The following is a 20,171-nucleotide window of genomic DNA, read 5'->3' as shown; positions in this document are numbered from 1 at the left end:
CTAACCAGAGCAGGCCAAGAGCAGCACAGGGACCATGGACCTGAAACCAACAGTGCCTACCCAGAGACTCTTGAAAGGAGAGAAAACCCAGCCAAGCCAGGCCTTGCTCAGCACTGCAGTTCCCTGCTCAGAGCCTTGGGCTCCCTGCAATCCTGGCCTCAAGGATCTGCTCTCACCAGGCCCTGGGCAGCCTTTGGCACTCCCTGCCCTACCTGGGGCCCAGCCATGCTCCAAGGCACTTGGAGTTTTGCTGCTGACTCCTTGGGCAGCTTCTCCATCCTTCTCTGCATGCCTGAGGCTCCTGGAGCCAGCCCCAAATCCAGTGTAGGGCTGATTAAAATACAGAAAGCCCTCAGGAGCTCTTTGTCTCCCTTCCGTTGTCTTTGAGTCTCCAGGGCTTGTGCAGGGATTGGAGTCAGTCTGGAGTTCTCTTCAGGAGGAAGATTCCAAAATGCACCTCCTGATTGGTTTTTAATCAAGGGTGCATTTTATTATTTTTCAGTTCATTGAAGAGGTGACAGAAGCGTTCCCCAAGTGATCTTGATGCTGATTGGTTGCTTAGGAGGTCGGGGCATGGATAAGAATGAGCCCCTTGCAGGCTGAGCCTGTTTGGAAAACCTGACCCGCACCCCCAACCTCACTGAGATCCCAAAACATCCAAAAATGTTAATGCAATGTATTAATTTTCATTCTGTAATGCAGTATTTAATGTTAATATTTTATTATTTATATATTTATTATATTTATTTATATTTAAAACTACACTATTGGTTTTTATTACCTAGTCTTTATATTTATATGGAAAAAATCAAGGCATTTTTAGTAGCCGAGAAAATTAATGCTCAACGTTTCTAAGTAAGACAATTCCCTTTATTAAAAGTGCATATTATATGGCTCTATGCAGATATTTACCACATGTATTTTGATTTCTTGATTAGTAGTGCTGTATTAACATTTTAATACTAAATGTAGTCTTGTAATTAAAAGGTAGCTTTTTTAGTTAAAATATGAACTATGTTCGTGGGATTTTTAAGAACAGAATGAGGCATTCACAGCAGATAGCAGCCACAGGACGCCTAAATCTTTCAGAGAAAAAGAATTTTTTGCTCTCTTATCAGAAGAAACAAACTTCTTCCCGCCTCAAAGGCTCTGTTCGGATTGGAAGGAAGAATTTGATGATGACCAGACAGAATCCTGTATTTGACTGGAATTTATGCATCATGTATGAAGTCTATGACTATGCAACAGGCTATTGGTTTAAGGGTTAATCCTTTGATAACGGGTGTCCTTTACTGGGCTCGTGCTGCCCAGAAAAAGGTACCTGGATGTCCGTAACTCTTTATTGTGTCGTCATATCCTAATTCAAATTGTCCAAATTATTATTACTCAAATTGTATTACTATTTTTATAACTATTATACTAGTATTAAACTTTTAAAATTTTAAAAACAAGTGATTGGGGTTTTTCACACCATTAATTAATTAGGTTCTAGCAGTTATTTATTTATTCCTCTTTCTGGTAATTAGATACATTTGTACTGTTTTTGTCATATTTTTAAAATTCTTTTTACAATACAGGGCCGGGGAGGGGGGGGGTGAGGGCACCTTGGAGTCCATGGAGACATTTCAGGAACAGATTTGGGGCAGTTTTGGGTCTGGGGAGGGAATTCAGAAAGAACTTGAGGGTCTGGAGGACACTTGGGGGTGCCAGGTGTGCACTTGGAGGGGCACTCAGGGATTCTGAGGGACAGTTCGGGGTCGGGGGCAGCACTTGGGGGTCCAGGGGGGCCCTTGGAGGTCAGGGAGGGGAATTTGGGGCCCTTCGGGGTCCGGGCGGGCCCTTGGGGGGCTCTGACTGGGATCTCCGGGACGCGGGGGGTGATGGGAGTTGTAGGTGCGGGTATCACGCGGTTTAACGGAGCCACGGAGCATCACAAGAGTTCAAGGCGCAGCTGCAATGGCTCTCGGTGGGGCACGGGGCATGACGGGAGATGAAGTCCCGGGTGGAGTAGCACCGGTCATTCGCCGCGGAGCATGATGGGAGCTGTAGTCCCGGAAGTGGCTCGAACACGATATTTGGGGGTCAGAGAAGGCTCTTGGGGGACACTTCTGTGTCCGAGCCGCAACTTGAGGCCCTCGGGGGGAACGTAAATGGCTTTGGAGCCCTTGGGAGGAGGTCTGGGATCTCTAACCGGGCTCTTTAGGGCACGGGTCACAGCAGGAGTTTTAGGCGCGGGACTGTGTTCTGAGGGGCTCAGGGGCCGCGGGGGATGAGAGGAGATGAATTCCCAGAAGTGGCTGTACCGGGCATCTGTGGGGTTGGGAGCACTCAGGGGATCCGGGGACGCTTTTGGGGGGGTCCCATATGGGCGCTGATGGGTCACTGAGGGATCCTGGAGGGTCTGGGGCACACTTATGGGACAGATGAGGGTGGATCTCGGGGGTTCTTTGGAGTGCAGGGCATTGCGGGAGTTGTAGTCCCGGCTCCAATGGTGCTGTATCTGGCCGCGGGGCATGGTGGGAGATGTAAGCAAAAAGAAATATGGCGCCCATCTAGGCACCGCCCCGAGTCCTGGATCCCAGGTGCTGATTGGCTGCAACTGCTGATGGGCGGGAGCCTCGGCAAATGGGATGCGTTGTAGGTGGGAACAGCCAAATCACCCTCCTCCAGTCCCTTCCACTACAGCCCAGTTCATTCCCAGTACAGACAAGTATAGCCCGAGTAAAGTCCATTTCATCCCAAGTAGAACCCAGTTCAACCCCAGTGCCCCTCCAGTTCCTCCCAGTGCAGCCCAATCTATCCCAACACACCCAAGTTCATTCCCAGTTGTTCCCAGTTCCTCCCAATGTCATCCACAGGATGCTCCAGTGTCCCCCAGTCTTCCCTGCAATATCCCCAGTGTCCCCAGTTGCTCCCAGTATCCCCCACTGTCACTCCCAGTATGTCCCAGTGTCTCCCACAGCGTTCCCAGTGTTCCCCAGTATGTCCCAGTCCTCCACAGTGTTTCCAAGCACAGTTTCATTTCTCTCAGCGGCCGTGGCAGCCAAACCCAGCAGTGGGGTCAGTGCAGTGCCCATGGCCATAGCCCCTTGCAATGGCCCAGTGCAGCTTGGGCTGATGATCCACCCTCACAGCTGACCCAGGGCAGCTCTGCAGTGCCTTTGGTGGCACCTGGGGCTGGCATACACCTGAGCAGTGTGTCTGTTTGCACTGGGGAAACTCAGCACTTTGAGGTGGCTGCAAAAAGTACAAAAAGGGAAAACCCCTCTTAGGCTGGGTGCAGCCAGCTCTGCAAGCACAGCAGGGCCCAGGGCAGTGAGGACAGACAGGATGGGGCTGGGCAATGTGGAGCAAGGTTGTCCACATTGGGTCAGAGCTCAAGGCACAGCTTCTGTGAGCAGGCCAGAGCTGCTGAGGAGAGACCCTGTGTCAATATCAATCCCAGAATGCTGCAACCACCTCTGCTCCAAAGAGAAATGAAATAAAATACATCCGTTAAAATAGGAATGTGTATTTCTTACAAGGTCCTTGAAATCTTTCTCCATAACTGGACTAGGAAAATTTTAATGACCCTCTCAGGGCTTTGATGTTGTTTACATCAGACTCAGTCCCTGAGAGTGTCTTCAAAAAACTTCTCAAGAACTCAAATTTAAATTTAGACTCCAAAGTTCCTTGTAGTTTTAATGAGTTCTACTGAGGGACACGACTGAGAAAGTGTCCCCAGGTTCCAGTTAGAGCAGAGCACTGGAGGCAGTGATGACAGCTGGGGACAAACAAGGCAAAGGTGTCTCTGGTGCTGAGCAAAGCTGGATGTGTTTGAGGAATGCAAAGGGCCAAGGCCTGAGCCCCAGCCCCTGGCCAGGCAGATCCTGTCCCTCCCTCTTGCTCAGGGCTCTTCCCGGGATGGGCACTGGCACGTGGGGATGTGCAATGCCAAGGGCAGGAGCATGGGGCGGCCCCTGCCAGGCTGCTGAGCAGGGACAAGGAGGCAATGAGGCCCCAGCCCTGCAAGGGTCACTTGTCTCCTGCTCCTGCCTCAGGCCCAGGCCCAGCAGCCATGGCCAAAGTGCTGCCCAAGTTGGCTCTGGCAGGGCTGTCTTGCAGCTGCTGCCCATCCCTGTGCCCTGTGCAGCCCAGGCTGTCCCACGGTGTCCCTGCCCTGCGCCTCTGTCCCTGCAGGCTGTCGGCATCCCCCGGCTGCCCCACCTGGCTGGGCCCTTCCTTTGCTGACAGCTCTGCCTCCTGCCTGCCTCTGCCTGCCCACACAAAGCCTGGGGCTGGTACTAAAAGGGTTCATTCCATTTTTACCCTGCCTGTGAACTTCCAGCACAGGAACAAGGCATGCAGGGGCTGCTTTCCCAACAAGGATGGCTTGAAGAGAAGAAAAAAACATCTGGCTCAAGGATGCAGGGATAGAGAAAACAAGGAGTGAATCTGGGAAGTGGGGTTTGATTTTATGGAAGTCGGTAAATTGTAATTCACATTTAGGGACTGTATATAAGCAACATACCGGTAGAATTACATGTCCACATAGTGTTAGGAGTTATCCCATGTTGGACCTCAGGCCTGAATAAATGATTCCCTCTGAAATAGCAAATGACTGTTAAGAAGGCTTTTTTGGATATCTCAGAGATTTGGTGGCAGTGGGGCCTCACAGAACCAAGGATCCAGCTGTGACACTGAGCAAACTCATGGAACAAAGGGTCCATGGTGACACAGCAGAACCCCATGGAACCAAAATCCATTTTGGCATATTGGGGCCACATTGAACCAATGGTCCATTGTGATAGTGCGGATCCAAGGAGACCATTGTGACCCGGAGAAATCTCTTGGAACCAAGGGGCCACTATGACACAGCAAGGCCTGGTGGAACCATGGCTCCATTGTGACACTGCAGAACCTCACGGAACCAAGGTGACCGTGTTCTACTGCGGAACCTCATGGAACAAAGGGACCATGTTGACACTGCAGAACCAAGGAGACTGCTGCTGGCAGTGTGAGAGCTCATGGAACCAGAAGTCCATTGTGACACAGCAAGGCCTGATGGAACCAAGGGTCCCTTTTTAAACTGTGTGGCCTCATGGAACCATGAGCCATTGTGATCAGCAGGGCCTCATGGAACCGTGGGGGCCATTTTTACACTTGGAGACCTTGTGAAACCAAAGGGCATTTGTGGAATTTCAGAGCCTTGTGGAGCGAAAGGGACCACAGTGACACTATGGGGCTCCATGAAACCAATGGTGTGTTGTGACACTGCAATGCCTTATGGGATCATGGAGACCATTGTGACACTACAAGGCCTCATGGAAGCAAGGAACAATTGTGACACTCTGGGGTCTTGGCAGGCCAAGGGGCAGTTGTCACACTGTGTGGCACCATGGAACCAAGGAGGCCATTGTGACACTCCAGGGCCCCATGGAACTAAGGATTCATGGAACATTGCAGGACCCCATGGAACCAAAGGTCCATTGTGACACTGTGGGGCCTCATGGAATCCTGGAGGCCATGATGACACTTGGAGGCCTCGTTGAATCAAGGGGCTCTGCAGGGCCTCATGGAACCAAAGAGACCCTTCTGACACTGTGAGTCCCCATGGAACCAAGGGTCCATTGTGACACTGTGGCACCAAGGAGACTCCTGTGACACTGCCAGGCCTCATGGAAGCCAGGGACCATTGTGACACTCTGGAGCCCCATGGAAACAAGAGGCCAGTGTGACACATCTGGGCCTGATGGAACCAAGGATCCAATATGACACCACCACTGTGACACTGTAGGGCTCCATGGATCCAAGGGAACAGGGAACAGGTCTGGTTGGCTTGGCCTGACTGGTCCAACTGCCCTTGGCATGTCAAGGGTCTCTTCTCATGTACCCCTGAAACCCTGGGGCTCTGGGCTTTCCTTCAATTGGAAAAGAACTGCTCTTCTCATTCAAGCATCCATGGCCAAAATAGGATTCCCCTCCAAATTTCCCAGTATCCAGGGATTTCTCCCACATAAAAGCTGCCATTACAACACGTCTGGCTGACCTTGTCTTCTTGAGAGCTGCCTTCAGACACTGAGGCTCTGTGCTTTCCTTCCTATGGAAGAAAAGAAATATCCCTCCTGCACAGGCACCCATGACCAGAACTGGTACTTGTTCTCCAGAATTCCTACATTCAAGGGTTTTTTCTCCCAGACAAGATCTCCCAGTACAGACAGGTCTGGCTGGCCTTGGCTTCTGGTGGTTTCCTGAATTCTGCCCTGAAACACTGGGGCTCTGCCCTTTCCATCCTAAGGGAAAAGAACCATCTTTCACAAGGTGCCCATGGTTGAAATTGGGTTTCTACCACCAAAAGTCCTATATCCAATTATTGCCCCTACACAAAAGCTGCCATTACAGACTGGTCACGCTGGCCTTGGTCTCTGCTGCCTGCAGTTCATCAGCCCCTGAAGCACTGGGGTTCTGTGCTTTCCTTCCTATGGAAAAGAATCTTATTTCTCCATGACCAAATTGCTACTCCTCCTAAAATATTCACTACATGAAGGGTTTTTCCCAGACAAAACTTGCCTGCTCTCACAGGTGTTGTGGGCTCTGATGGCCACCTGCCATCTACCCCTGAAACACTGGGGCTCTCTGCCTTCCTTGTGATGGAAATAGAACAGTCTCCTCGTCCAGGGGCTGTGGCCAGATTTGAGATTTGGCCCCTAAGTTTCATATATCATAGGATAGTTCCCAATCAAAAGCTGCCAGGAGAGACAAGTTTGGCTGGCTTGGCCTCCCAGGGGCTGCTTCTCATCTACCATCAAAGCCTGAGGTTCTCTACTTTCCTTCAGATGGAAAAGAAATGGCCTTTTCATCAAGGGACCAGTGGCCAAAACTTTTATTCTACCTCCCAAATTCTGTGTATCCAAGGATTTCTCTCAGCCACAAGCTGCAGTTCCAGAAAGGTCTGGCTCGCCTTGGCCCTCGGTGGCTGCTGCTCATCTGCCCCTGAAACACCGGGCCTCTGCTTTCCTTCCAATGGAAGAGAATCGTTGTTCACATCAAGTGCCCATGGGCAAAACTGAAATTCAGCCTAAAATATTCCATCTATCCAAGGATTGCTCCAAGGCAAAAGTAGCCAGGACACACAGGTCTGTTTGGTCTTGTCATAAAGTGATTTTCTTAGACTATCAGCAGAATTTTTTCATTTGCCAACACCTTGGAAAGGGCCCAGAGATCTCCAAAGCTGGGGTTTGGAGGCCTCAAGCACATGAGCACAATATAGGGACAAAGCATCTCTGTGCTCAGTGGGGTGGAGACTAAGGACAGAAGAGGGGAGCCCTGGGAGGGATTGAAGGGAGGTTTCAGAGATGGTGGCTCCTTTTGACATAGTAGAGAACAGAGAGACAAAGAAAGAATTAATGCAAAGGGCAGATAGGGAGGGCGAGACAGGACCCAAAGAGAAAGGAATTTCCCTCCCAGGGCAGGGCTGTGGTGCAGCACATCCCCCAGAAGGAGCCTGGGTCAGCCCCAGGCTTTGTGTGGGCAGGCAGAGTTAGGCAGGAGGCAGAGCTGTCAGCAAACGAAGGGCCCAGTGTCGACGGAAGGGAACCAGGACATCAATTTGATCATCACAGACTCGATTTTATTGATCAGCACGGCAGGTTAAATACAGTTAATAATGAGCTTCATACATATTGCAAAAGTTGAGCTCAGGATTGGTCAGCTTACATATCAGCACCTACGCCTACTTCTGCATTCCTATGGTTCTACTTTTGATACTTTCTACATATTCTTAGGATATATTCAGGACTAATCTCTACTCCCTATCCTCATGTTGCAGCAAGGTCACTGCTGACCTTTCCTTTCAGCTTGCTGACTGCTGACCTTTCTCCTTCAGCTTAACCAGCGGCATTATGTCAGTATGGCCTTTCTCAGCTAACCAATTATGAATAAATCTCTCCACATTTCCCCCGTTTTCTTCTTGAGCAAGGAGATTAGTTTGCCATGTTTTTGCTATTGTACGACTGACCATGTTTTGAATACAGTTAAAGATACAAGGCAAAATAAGCAAAACCAGTAAAATTACACCCAGAAGTCCTATAGCATAGATCACAAGGTTCCTCAGCCACGGTCAAAGTCCTAAGCCTTTAAGCCATTCGTCAATTCCTAAACCGTCTTCTTCCTTAAGTTTGTGAAGTCCCTGTTGTAATTCTTTTATCTTAGTGTGAATGGACACTGAATGATCAGACAGATTCATGCAACACATTCCCTCGAACTCTTCACATCCATGCCCTTGTGCTAAGAGCAAAAAATCTACAGCAGCTCGATTTTGCAAAACAGCATGGTTAACACTTTGCACATCTGCAGTTAGCATGTCTAGAATTTGTGATGTCTTGTTCAGCTCATCCCTTGCCCAGCATCCTAATTGTTTTGCTAAATTCATGGCTTTATTGGCAGATCCTCCTGGTAAGATAGTTGAAACCACCACCTGTTTGAATGTGCCCCAAAACCGTGGATCTCCTATCTTGCTGCAGTCTAAGTCATGTATGCTATGTTTTCTCCTGTTTGAATTTTGACTCAGCTGCATTAGCAAGGACACATTAGGATGAAACAGTGACAATTTTCACAAAAAACAGGGTCCACCCTGTGGTTTAGCTGGTATACCATTCCATGCCCTGTCTCCACAAATCAAAAATATTCCTGTGGGTAATTTCATTGGTGCTGTGATATTTGTGCCGTTACATTGACTGTAATGCTGTGGAGAGAATTCACTCACATTCAGGGATGAATCTAGGGTGGCCCATGTTTCTTTAGGTTGGTTTAAATTCTGAGCACCCGAAAGTTTGAAGCTAAACCATCCACCAGCTGTAGTGTTAGATATGCTGGCATTTGTACTTCCAAAAAGATCCAATTCTTCAGGAGGAGAATGCAAAGAGGTGTTAAGTGATTGGATTAGTAAGCATTGACGATAGCCATCACTCTGACCTGCAGTATACCCTTGTTGTACTGGCAAAGTGATGTTTGACATGTTAGACATACATAAGGTTTGATTGTTTATCAAACTGCAAAATTCTCCAGGAGACCATACCGGAAGTTACATATGGGCTACAGCTCAGGCATGTTCGAAATGGGTTAGTGACTCCTCCAAGACTAAGACAAAGTGATGATTGGTTAGTTTGATTAGCAAGTGTCACCCATAAATTTTCCCTTGGTTGACTAAAGTGAGTTACTCCTACTGCTTCACTTGCTACAGCATTGAGCAGTATAACAAAAACAGACCTCATTTTTCTTTCTGCTTGCTTTGCTTCTCCTTTGCTTCCTTCTGCCTGAGCTGTAGCCCATATGTAATGACTATATGTATCTATGGTGACGTGCACATGCTTGACTTTACCGAATCTAGCTATGTGTGTAACATCCATTTGCCATTTCTCATTTATTTCTAAACCTCGAGGATTAACCCCGATTCCTAGACCTATCCCACCATTATGATAACTACATGTTGGACATGCTCTGACAATGGCCTTGGCTTCGGACAAACTCAGCTCAAAGTGTTTTGCTAAACCTCTTGCATTTTGACGATATCTACTCTGTGCTTCTCTGGCCAATGTGTGCTTGTCAATAGGACAAGAATTATCAATGGGTAGGGTAACCAATTTATCTGCACGTTCATTCCCTTCTCCTAAACCTTCAGACCACTTATGACTCCTAATATGAATCACAGAATATGCTGCATTTCTTTCTCGTAAAGCCTTCCTCAACTGTATCAGTAACTCATACAATCGTTTATTATTCACTTCCTTGAATAATAAACTTCCTGCTGCTTCCTGTATTCGTCTGACTACTCCTGCAACATACATAAGAGTCTGTGACCACATTTAAAGGCTCCTGTAAGTTGGACACCGCCCATACTACTGCTAACAATTCCAAAGTTTGTAAGCTATCTGCAGGGTCTGCTGTGAGGAGTTGATGCTTCCATTGTCCCTTTTCTTGCCAGGTAACAGCAGCACGCCTTGATTTCTTTCCTGCATCTCTAAAAGCTGTAATAGCTCCTTCTATGGGGTTTTCTTCTCTCAAAGGTCGAGTAATCCAGTTCCATTCTGTCATCCATTGCAAAACTCTAGGCACTAATTTACTAGTCTCTACTTTAGCAGGTGACATCAATAATGCTTCTTGTAAATTCTTCGAATTAATCAAGTACCAGTCCAAGGTTTCTTTTTCCATAGGCAATCTAATAGTAGCAGGTTCTCTACCATCCACTTCAAGAATTCTGAGACGCCCCTTTTTGATTAATGCAGCCAATTGTTCAATTTTTGAAGATATTGTTTTCTTGTGCTGTAGTGGTGGTGATAACCATTCCAACACCCGTATCTCCCCCGTTTTCTTTTGCAACTGAGAGAGAGCACCAAGCAAGTGGCAAGGGCTATTCCAGATAGTAAGGTCAATGGGGTGGTCGAGTTGTCGACGAGACACATACCCTTGCTGTACACAGTTACTAATTTGCTGCAAGGCAAGACGATGCTCCTTTGTCAGGTGTACAGGAGTAGTAGGGTCCACGCCTTTTAACAAAGGCCGTAGGGCTTCTAATAAGTGATTTGGTATTCCCACAATAGGTTTCAGCCACTGTAAGTCTCCCAGCAACTTCTGTGCATCATGTAGAGTTTTAATGTCCAATTGTAATTCCAATTTTTGTGCTATTACTATTTGATCCGTCAGAGTCCATCCCAAATATTTCCAGGGCTTTGTAGTCTGAATTTTCTCTGCAGCAATAACAAGTGAATATGCAGCAAGAGTATTTTTAATGGTATTAATCTGTAAAGAGGAGAATGTCTGTTGCTGTGCAAACAAAATATCGTCCATGTAATGATATATTATAGTTGCTGGCCACTTGCGACGTAGTGGCTGTAATGCAGCATCAACATAAAGCTGACATAAAGTGGGGGAGTTGCGCATGCCCTGCGGAAGAGATGTCCATTCAAATCTTTTATCTGGTTACCCACGATTTATTGCTGGTAAAGTAAAAGCAAATCTCTTCATGTCATCAGGATGCAGGCCAATAGTGAAAAAACAATCCTTTAGGTCAATAATTAAAAGTGGCCAGTGTTCTGGAATCATAGCTGGATTTGGAAGACCAGGCTGTAAAGCCCCCATTGGTTCCATTTGGTCATTTACAGCCCGCAAAACCTGTATCAAACGATATTTCCCTGATTTCTTTTTGATTACAAAAATAGGTGTAATTCCAAGGGCTTGTGGATAGTCGTAGGTGCCCTTTTGTATATTGTTCCTGTACCAATTCATGGGCATGCATAAGACTCTCCCCTTTTAATGGCCATTGCTTAACCATCACCGGTGTATCCGTTTTCCAGGTGAGTGGAATGGGGAAAGTCCAAGCAATGGCAATTACCCCAAAGGGTGCTGATTAATTAACACCACTCCCAATTGTGTTAAAATGTCCCTTCCAATTAAGCAGGAAACTGTAGGAGGCAGTTGAACAATTGAAAACACAGCAGATATTTGTTGATTCTCAATGCACACAGACAAAGACGGCGACCTGCTTGCCAATGTAAATCCTCCCACTCCTGTAAGCATGTTTGATGATGGGAATAGGGGCCAATGTTGTGGCCACGCTTCTGGAGAAATGATGCTGGTATCTGCTCCTGTATCCAATAATCCATAAAGGGTTATGCTTTGATGCCCATAAGTAATTTCAACCTTTTGCTTTGGTCTATTTTGTAAATCCACGGTTAAAAGTGTAACACCAGTAGAGCCAAAACCTTTTTCATCCCGTGTTTGCCCAGTAAATGATTGTATTCCTGATGTCATTTGTGACAGTGGTACTAATTGTGCAATGCATTGTCCCTTTGTAATTTTAATCGGAGGATAAAGGGTGTAAGCCATAATTTGTATTTCCCCTGTAAAGTCCGTATCGATAACACCAGGCAAAACAAATAATCCCAACATAGTTATAGAGGAACGTCCCAGCAATAATGCTCCACATGTTTGTCCATTTAATATAAGAGGACCCTTTACTCCAGTGGGTATCCTCTCAGGCCGGTTCGTCATTAGTGTGACGTCTACTGCTGCTAAGTCCAAGCCGAGGCTCCCTGTTGTTGCGGGTTGCAGACAGGAGGTAGCAGCGATGTTATGGCAGCAGCTGGTGTCTCCGATGTCACGGCGGCAACTTGTGTCTGGGCGAGGCCCCAGAGATGCGCGCTCCCCGCGGATGGTTTCCTGACCGGCACCTACAAGCCGTAGTGTTGTGGGAGCTGGTTCGGCAGTGTTGACACCATATGCCAGTCGCTCGGCATGTTCGGCGTGTGTGTCCTTCGTTGCCGCATCGGTAACACTTGAGGAATGGTTTCGAACCTCCTTGTGTGAATGCCAGTGAGCCACTTCAAAGAGGAGCAAGAGCAGCTAACACCTGATTCTGAGTGGACTCTGCTTGCTTTTGTAACCCTAATCCTAATTCCTTTAAGGCTTCTGCTATAAATACCTGTGAAGCTGTTGGCATTAAAGCCATTCGCTCTAATGCTTCCTCAATAGTCCAATTTGCCCCTAAAGCAGCTAACAGTCTCTGGGTTGCTGGATTGCTATTTTGCAAGCACACTGCTTCAATAGCGCCCCCTTCATGTAGTCTGCATCACCTGCACAATCTATAGCAGTAGCTGCTCTATCAATAAAATTTCCAAATGATTCTTCCCTTCCTTGCTTAATACCCATATAAGCTGGTAACCCTCCTGGCTCTTTAACCATGTCTATTGCAGCACACACTAACCTCATAGACTCTCTAAGTTTATCAGCTCCCGATATCATCTGTGCCTCTGTACGCAAATATGCCCCTAAGCCCATCAGCTCCTCTACTGTCACTCCATGTAATGGGTCTCCCTGGGCTCGTTGTACAGCAACCGACTCATTCACCAACGCTTGCCAATGGGCGTTAACAATAACTGCTGATGCTGAGTGAATATCAACCGAACTATTCCTCTCAAATCATTAGGACATAAAACCTGAGTATTAAAAAGATAATCTAACATTTGCCTAACAGGTTCACTTTTTACTCCAAACTGACTAACCGTAGAACGTAGCAGAGTTAACAGCTTCCAATCTAAGGGAGTATATTCTGCTATATTATGTGTAAGGTTCCCCTGTGCATCATACTGTGGTGTGTATGTAACTGGACATGCAAGACTAGAAGCTATTTCCACCGCTTCACCATCCCCCATTTGCATTACTTCTTTCGCCAAAGCAGCCCAAGCTTCCCTCCTCTGTTTAGCCATCTCCCCCCATGGATCACGGTGTGCCCCTGGGATGGGATCAGACTCTTTAAGGGTGCTATGCTGCTGGCGCTTCGGTGCAGACACCGAGTTTTCGCGCGGGGGGGGCAGCGAAGCAGGGGCTGGCTCGCGCGGGGAAAGCAGGGGAAGCTGCCCCCCCGCTGGAGCTGGCAGTGAAACCGGAGTCGGCTCACTGAGGGGAAGTGGCGAAGGCAAGGCTGGCGGCGGAGGCGAAGCTGGCTTGCTCCCACCCCCACCTTCCAACCCGCCTGAAGCTGGTGGCGGAGGCAAAGCTGGTTTGCTCTTACCCCCATCATCCGACTTGCCCTCCCCCTCTGACAGGAAAGGTGCAGACGGTTCCACTGCGCCTATAGAGAAATCCTCCACACCACTTTGCTGGGGACCCTTAGGCATTAGTATCTTAGTTACAGAAGGTGCCAGGGGATCGTCCTCACGACCATACCCTATATTCCTCTTATGAGCTTCTGTTGCCCTTTCTGCTGCCTTTCTCTCAGAGACCTCCTGAAGTAACGTGTTATACACCACCCACCATAACTTCCCGAATTTCTTTGCTGACTTATCATCGTCTAGCATTGTATTTCACAATATTTCCCCAAACTTCTTCCACTCTGCTAGCTCATGAACTGTATGAGGGTTAGAGAAGATACCCTTAGCATGGCCATAAGCTAATAACCCTGGTAACTCCTTTTTTAAATCTATCCCTTTTATCCCTCGCCGCTCTAAATAGGCGGTGAATAAATCATATGCCGCTTGCCTATCCATACCTATTAATCAGCGCATGCTGTTGCAGCTCTCCAGGCTCCTGCGACACGTATTGGCTTGAGTCACCATTGTGAACCCCAAGGGTGCTTCAAATTCCGGCACTGTCCCGGCTGCTGGGACCCAAACCCAACTTCCTCGACCGTGGCATACTCCCCTTTTTTCTTTTAATCCGAGAAAAAAGGGCAGAGATTCGGTTATGCCCGCATTCTCTACCATTTGTCGACGGAAGGGAACCAGGACATCAATTTGATCATCACAGGCTCAATTTTATTGATCAGTATGGCGGGTTAAATACAGTTAATAATGAACTTCATACATATTGCAAAAGTTGAGCTCAGGATTGGTCAGTTACATATCAGCACCTACGCCTACTTCTGCATTCCTATGGTTCTACTTTTGATACTTTCTAAATATTCTTAGGATATATTCAGGACTAATCTCTATCCCTACCCTCATGTTGCAGCAAGGTCACTGCTGACCTTTCCTTTCCGCTTGCTGACTGCTGACTTTTCTCCTTCAGCTTAACCAGCGGCATTATATCAGTATGGCCTTTCTCAGCTAACCAATTATGAATAAATCTCTCCACAGGGCACTTTCAGTATTCACCAAAACAAATGCACTTTTTATTGAGTGCCCACAGCAGATGGAACACAAGGATTAGAAAGGAGATAGGGATAGAGAGACAGAGAAAAGGAGGGGGCTGAATAGCTACCAACAGAGAGATGAAATCCTCATGGTCTGGCCAATAGATCCGTCTGGTCACATCGGGAGAGTCTGAAAGCTTTTGGTTAACTCAGGGCTCTTTTATAATCTACCACCGGGAGGGGAGCAGAACGGCACATGGAGGGAACAGTGGAGAATAAATCCATTGGGAACAGGTACAGACAGTCCAGTTCTGAACAGCACAAACCGGTGCCAGCAGTGAGCGGGGCCCGTTATTTCAGGACTGGTTCCTATGGGAAACATCCCGCTTCCCACAGCAGACATCCTGCTCCAGTCAGGCCAGCACCCCTGGGTTAGAATTTGAAGGGTCTCAGTCTCAGTCCTTGGGGAGGGCCCCAATCTCCATCCTTGATGGCAGCTGTGAGGCAGATGAGGGATCTCTGGACCGTCTCTTACAGACTGACATCCCAAAACATAAAAATAATTATGCATTTCCCCTTAAAAAAAAAATTACTGAATTAATAAAATATAATTATTTTTCCTATTTATAATAGTAATATTCTATATTTCAATTACCAAATTATAATATTCATATTATAAAGTCCATACCTTTTTATCAAGCAAAAAATTTATTGGTCATTGGTAACACAATTCCAAACATTATTTCATTGAGCAGTGTGGCTATTGATTTCTCCTTCTTTATGTTAATTAGTCGAATTTTAAATCCTTTTGTCATCTTTTTTATCATTTTCACAGACAGGGTAAAAGAGGCCACTTTGGGGTCCATGGAGACATTTCTGGGGCACATTTGGGGCAGTTCTGGGTCTGGGGAGGGAATTCAGAGAGAACTTGAGGGTCTGGAAGATACTTGGGGGAACCGGGAGGGAACTTGGAGGGGCACTCCATTTTACCCTGTATTTGTATCTCTCCCCATCACACTCAGTATTTGTGCCCCTTTCCGTCTCAGCCCAGATTTGTATCCCTTCCCGTCCCAGACTGAATTTAAATGAGAGGCTGTAGGAACCCTCTCAAAAAACAAACCAGCACATAAACGATGATGTCAACCCAGCAGAACCGCACTAAATCACCCACCCTTGAGCAAAGCCAGATTCCTCCTGCCACCATAATTTTAATAGAGCTCAGCTTGGAGGATCCCCCTAAGCTCCGAGCCAACGTTGCCTTCCTAAGGACTCTGGTGAGGCCGGAAGCCCCGGCTGTGCCGAGAGACAAAGCTGCGCTGCTCCTCCTGCTCAGCGCGGCCCTGTGGGAGCAGCGGCGCCGTGCGCGACCCCTCGGGTTCCGCACCCAGAGCTGTCTTTAATAAAGACCTTTGAAAGGAGCTGCTCCAATGGCCCTGTTTATCACACTGCCAGAGACCCCAGAGCCCCTCCCCAAAACCTCCAAAACCCTCCCAGGACACCCTCAGGACCTCCCAGAGCCCTCCCCAAACTCCCCACAGGACCATCCCAACGCCCCCAGACCCTCCCAAGACCTTCCTACGACCCCTCCCCAAACCCCCCCCCTCCCCTCCCATGACGTCCCCTCCCCCCCCTCCCCTCCCCCCCCCCAAAGATCCCTCTTAGACCAATCCGCGCCCCCCAGGTCCCCCCACAATGCCCCGAGACCCCTCCCCAGACCACCCTGGCCTCCCCAAAGCCCCCCCGGACCCTCCCCAAAGTCCCCCCCCGATCCCCTCTCAGGCCCCTCCCGCTCACGTCCCGAGCCCGGCGGGTCCTGGCGGCGGCGGGGAAGGGGGCGCCGCCTCCGGCTCGCCTCTGATTGGCTGAGGCGGCTCGGGGAAGGCGGGCGTTCCTGAGGGGAGCCGCGCCGTGACTGGTTAGTTCGTGTACGTGAAGCGCAGTGATTGGTTGGTTTGGGGCGGGGCGCGCCGCCGTTGTTGGGAGCCCGCGCACGCGGTGGAGACAGGAGCTTGTGAGGGGAGAGCGGGGCTGAGGTGGGTCCTTGGGAAACTGGGGGAGTTTGGGGCGGATCTGAGGGGAAATTGGGGATTTTTGGGCGCATCGACGGGAAACGCGGGGGATGTTCGTTGGGTTTGGATTCAATGAGGGGGTATGAGGGGGCTTTGGTGGGTCTGAGGAGGCTTTAGGCAGCTTTGGGGGAGGCTTGAGAGGGTCTGGAGCGTTCTCAGATGGGTTTAGGGGGATCTGAGGGGAATTTGGAGGGTCTGAGGGGATTTTGGGGGATTGTGAGAGAAACTGGGGTTGTGAGTGGATCTGAGGGGGTTTGAGGTGGGTCTGGGGGGAATTTGGGGCAGTCCAAGGGGATTTCATAGGGTTTGGGGGGATTGAGGGGTCTGAGGGGGATGTGGGGCAATCTGGTGGATTTAAAGGGGGGGTCTCAGGTGGGTCTGGGGTGAATTTTGTGGGGAAATGGGCGGGTGGTCTGAGAGTCCTGGGGAGGTTTTGGGGTCCAGGGTGGTTCTGGGCCAACACTGGGGGTGCTCTGGGGTGTTTGGGGTTCCTGGAGGGGTCCCGGGGCAGATTTGGGGGTCCTGGGGGTTCCCAGGCCCACCCTGAACCGGGGTCTGGGGGTTTCAGGGGGTGGGGGCACAGCAGGGGTTCCCTTCCCCCCCCTGGTTTTTGGGGGTCTCCCATGGTGCCCCCTCCCCAAAAAGCTCCGAGGGCCCCGTGAAGTGTCTGCTGTTCCACCGGCCGGGTGCCCCCTGATCCAGGACGGCCCGAGTGAGTCTGGGGAATTCTGGGGGGATTTGTGGAGATTTTGGGGTTTTGAGAGGGATTTTGGGGATTTCGGAGTGGTTTGTTTGGGCATTAGGGGATTTTGTTGGTAGTTTGGGGAGAATTATTGGGGTTTTTGGAGGAGAATTATTGGGTTTTGGGATGGTTGCATGATTATGGGGTGTTTTGTTGATTTGGGGGATTTTGGATTTGGGTGTTGGGGTTTTGGGGTTTTCTTGGGGGGGAATTTATTGAAATTTTTAAAAATTTTTTTAAATTTTGGTGAGTTCCAGTGGGATTTTTAGAGATTCTCTGGGATTTTTGAGGGTTTTCTTATTGGTGATATTGTGGCGTTTTAGTGGAATTCTAGGGGGGCTTTGGGGCATTCCCTGGGTGTGGGGACAGGCTCAGAGGCACCAAAATCTCCTTAAAAGCCCCAAAAGTCCCAATAAAACCCACTAAATCCCGATTAAATCTCTCAAAATCCCATTAGAGCACCCTAGAATCCCAATAAAAGCCCAAAAATCTCTTGAAATCCTAATCACCCCAAAAATCCTGATTAAACTCTGCAAATCCCCCAAAAATGTCCCACAAAATTTCCCCCAAGATCCAAAGAAATCCTGGCAACACCCAAAAAGTCCCACCAAAAATCACAAAATCCCCAAATTCCCAGTGAATCCCACTTAATTCCCCCACAATGCCAATAAAATGCCCACAAAGTCTCCTGAAAATCCCAATAAAACCTCCAGATTTTCTGAGAATCCCAAACAATCCTAACAAAATCCCAGTAAACCCCCCAAAATTTAATAAAAGCCACAGAAAAATTTGGTAAACCCCCAAACACCCCAGAAAAACTCCCCCTCAAAATTCCAATAAAATCCCCCAAAATCCAAACCCACCAAAATCCACAAAACCAGCCACTCCCAGTCAATCCTGGTATGATTCCATTTGCTCTCAATGAGATCCCAGTGTAACCCAGTATGGATTCAGCTGCTCTCACTGTGATCCCAGTGTGATCCCAGTTGTTCCTAGCATAATTCCAGATGTTCCCAGTTCCTCCCATTATGATCCCAGTTGCCCCAGGAATAGTCCCAGTCCCTCCCAGCAGGGTCCCAGTCTTGCCCAGTTGCCTCCAGGGTAGATTCAGTTTCCCAAAGCATTGTCCCAGTTGCTCCCAGCATGATCCCAGCTGTTCCCAGTGTGGTTCCAGTCCCCCCAGTATGGTTAGAGACACTCCCAGTATGTTTTAGTTAGCTCAGAATGATCCCAGTCTTTCCCAGTTACTCCCAGTTTCCTCTAGCATAATTCCAGTTTCCATCTGTTGCTGAAAGGGTGGTCCCAGTTGCTCCCAGTATGATCCCAGTTGCCCCAGTTGTAGTCTCAGTCCTCTCAGCATGGTTCCAGTACCTTCCAGCTGTTCCCAGTGTGCTTCCATCACTCCCCTATGGTTCCAAACACTACCAGTATGGTCCCAGTTGTTCCCAGTGTGATTCCAGTCCCCCCAGCATGGTTACAGACACTCCCAGTATATCCCAGTTGCCCCCAGCATGTCTGTAGTCATTTCCAGGCACTGCCAGTGGCCCCAGTAAGGTTTTAGTTATCCCAATATGATCCCCCAGTCATGCCCAGTATATCCCAGTTGCCTCCAGCATGCATCCAGTCCTTCCCAGTTCCTCCAGTTTGCTTGCAGCATCATCCCAGTTTCTCTCAGCTGCTCCCAGTAGCCCAAAGTGTGATCCCAGTTGCTCCCTTTCAGCCCCAGTATGATCCCAGTAAGCTCCAGTTTGATCCCAGTCACATGCCAGCCCTCCCAGTGTGGTCCCAGTATAATCCCAGTTGCTTCCAATCTCTCCCAGTATGGTTCCAGCTGCCTCCAGCGTGGTTCCAGTTCATTTCTAGATCAGCCCAGTCAGACCCAGTTTGACGCCATTTGCTGCCAGCGTGCTCCCAGTTGCTCCCAGTCAGGCCCAGTATGGGGGATGATGTGCAGGGTGTGTTTCCCAGTCACTCTCAGATCCTCCCAGTATTAGTCCAGTCCCTCCCAGTATGATCCAAAGATGATCCCAGTGTGCTCCCAGTCCCTGCCAGTATGAACCAGTTGTGCTCCACATGGTTCCAGTTGCTCTCTTTCACCCTCACTTTTGTTTCAGTCACTCCCAGTATGTCCCAGTGCAGCCCAGTTCCATCCAGCATGTTCCAAATCACTCCCAGTCGCTCCCATCTGGGTTTTTGGGGGGATGTTTGGAGAATGCAGAAGTCCAAGGCTGAGCGGAAAAGGCCCCTCAGGGGGACATCGGGGGGTGCCAGTGGTGGCTGCCGGCAGAGGCAGCCTGGAGGAGCAGAGCCCTGTGTGCCCCAGGAGCCCAAAGTGGGGAGCCCAGAGAGGGGGGAGCGCCGCCATTGGCCTGAGCCTCAAGAGCCTGGAGAGGGGCAGGGGGGACTCCTTTGAGCCGCTGCAGCCCCGAGCAGATAATGAGGGGAGAAGGGAGCCCGGGAGCCCAAACAGCCCCGGCATCCCGAAATGGGGAGAGAGAAAAAGGGGGAGCTTTTGGCATTGCTGGGACTGTCAGCAGGCTGGGCAGGGCGGGCACCAAGGAGAAGGGGGACCCCCAGTCCAAGCATGACCACAGAAGCTGGGACAGGGGGGAACCCCTGAACACCAAAGGGAAGGATGCAGGTTTGGGGAACTCCTGGGAGGCTTTTCCAGGGCTGAATCTTGGTGTTTGGGAGGTTTTTCTGGAGCCATGAGGGCCGCTGACTTGTAGACATGGACTTGGGCAGAGGGATCTTC

General features: G+C 49.1%; 1 pseudogene; it reads left to right on the top strand.

Annotated features, from left to right (window-relative positions):
- The window catches only part of LOC131092454 (zinc finger protein 420-like), a 67,747-nt pseudogene that overhangs the window by 28,183 nt on the left and 19,393 nt on the right, over positions 1-20,171 (top strand).

This window comes from Melospiza georgiana, chromosome 22, assembly GCF_028018845.1.
Source record: "Melospiza georgiana isolate bMelGeo1 chromosome 22, bMelGeo1.pri, whole genome shotgun sequence".
Taxonomy (NCBI): domain Eukaryota; kingdom Metazoa; phylum Chordata; class Aves; order Passeriformes; family Passerellidae; genus Melospiza; species Melospiza georgiana.
Note: the sequence above shows the minus strand (reverse complement) of the source record. Positions and strands in the feature narration are given on the sequence as shown.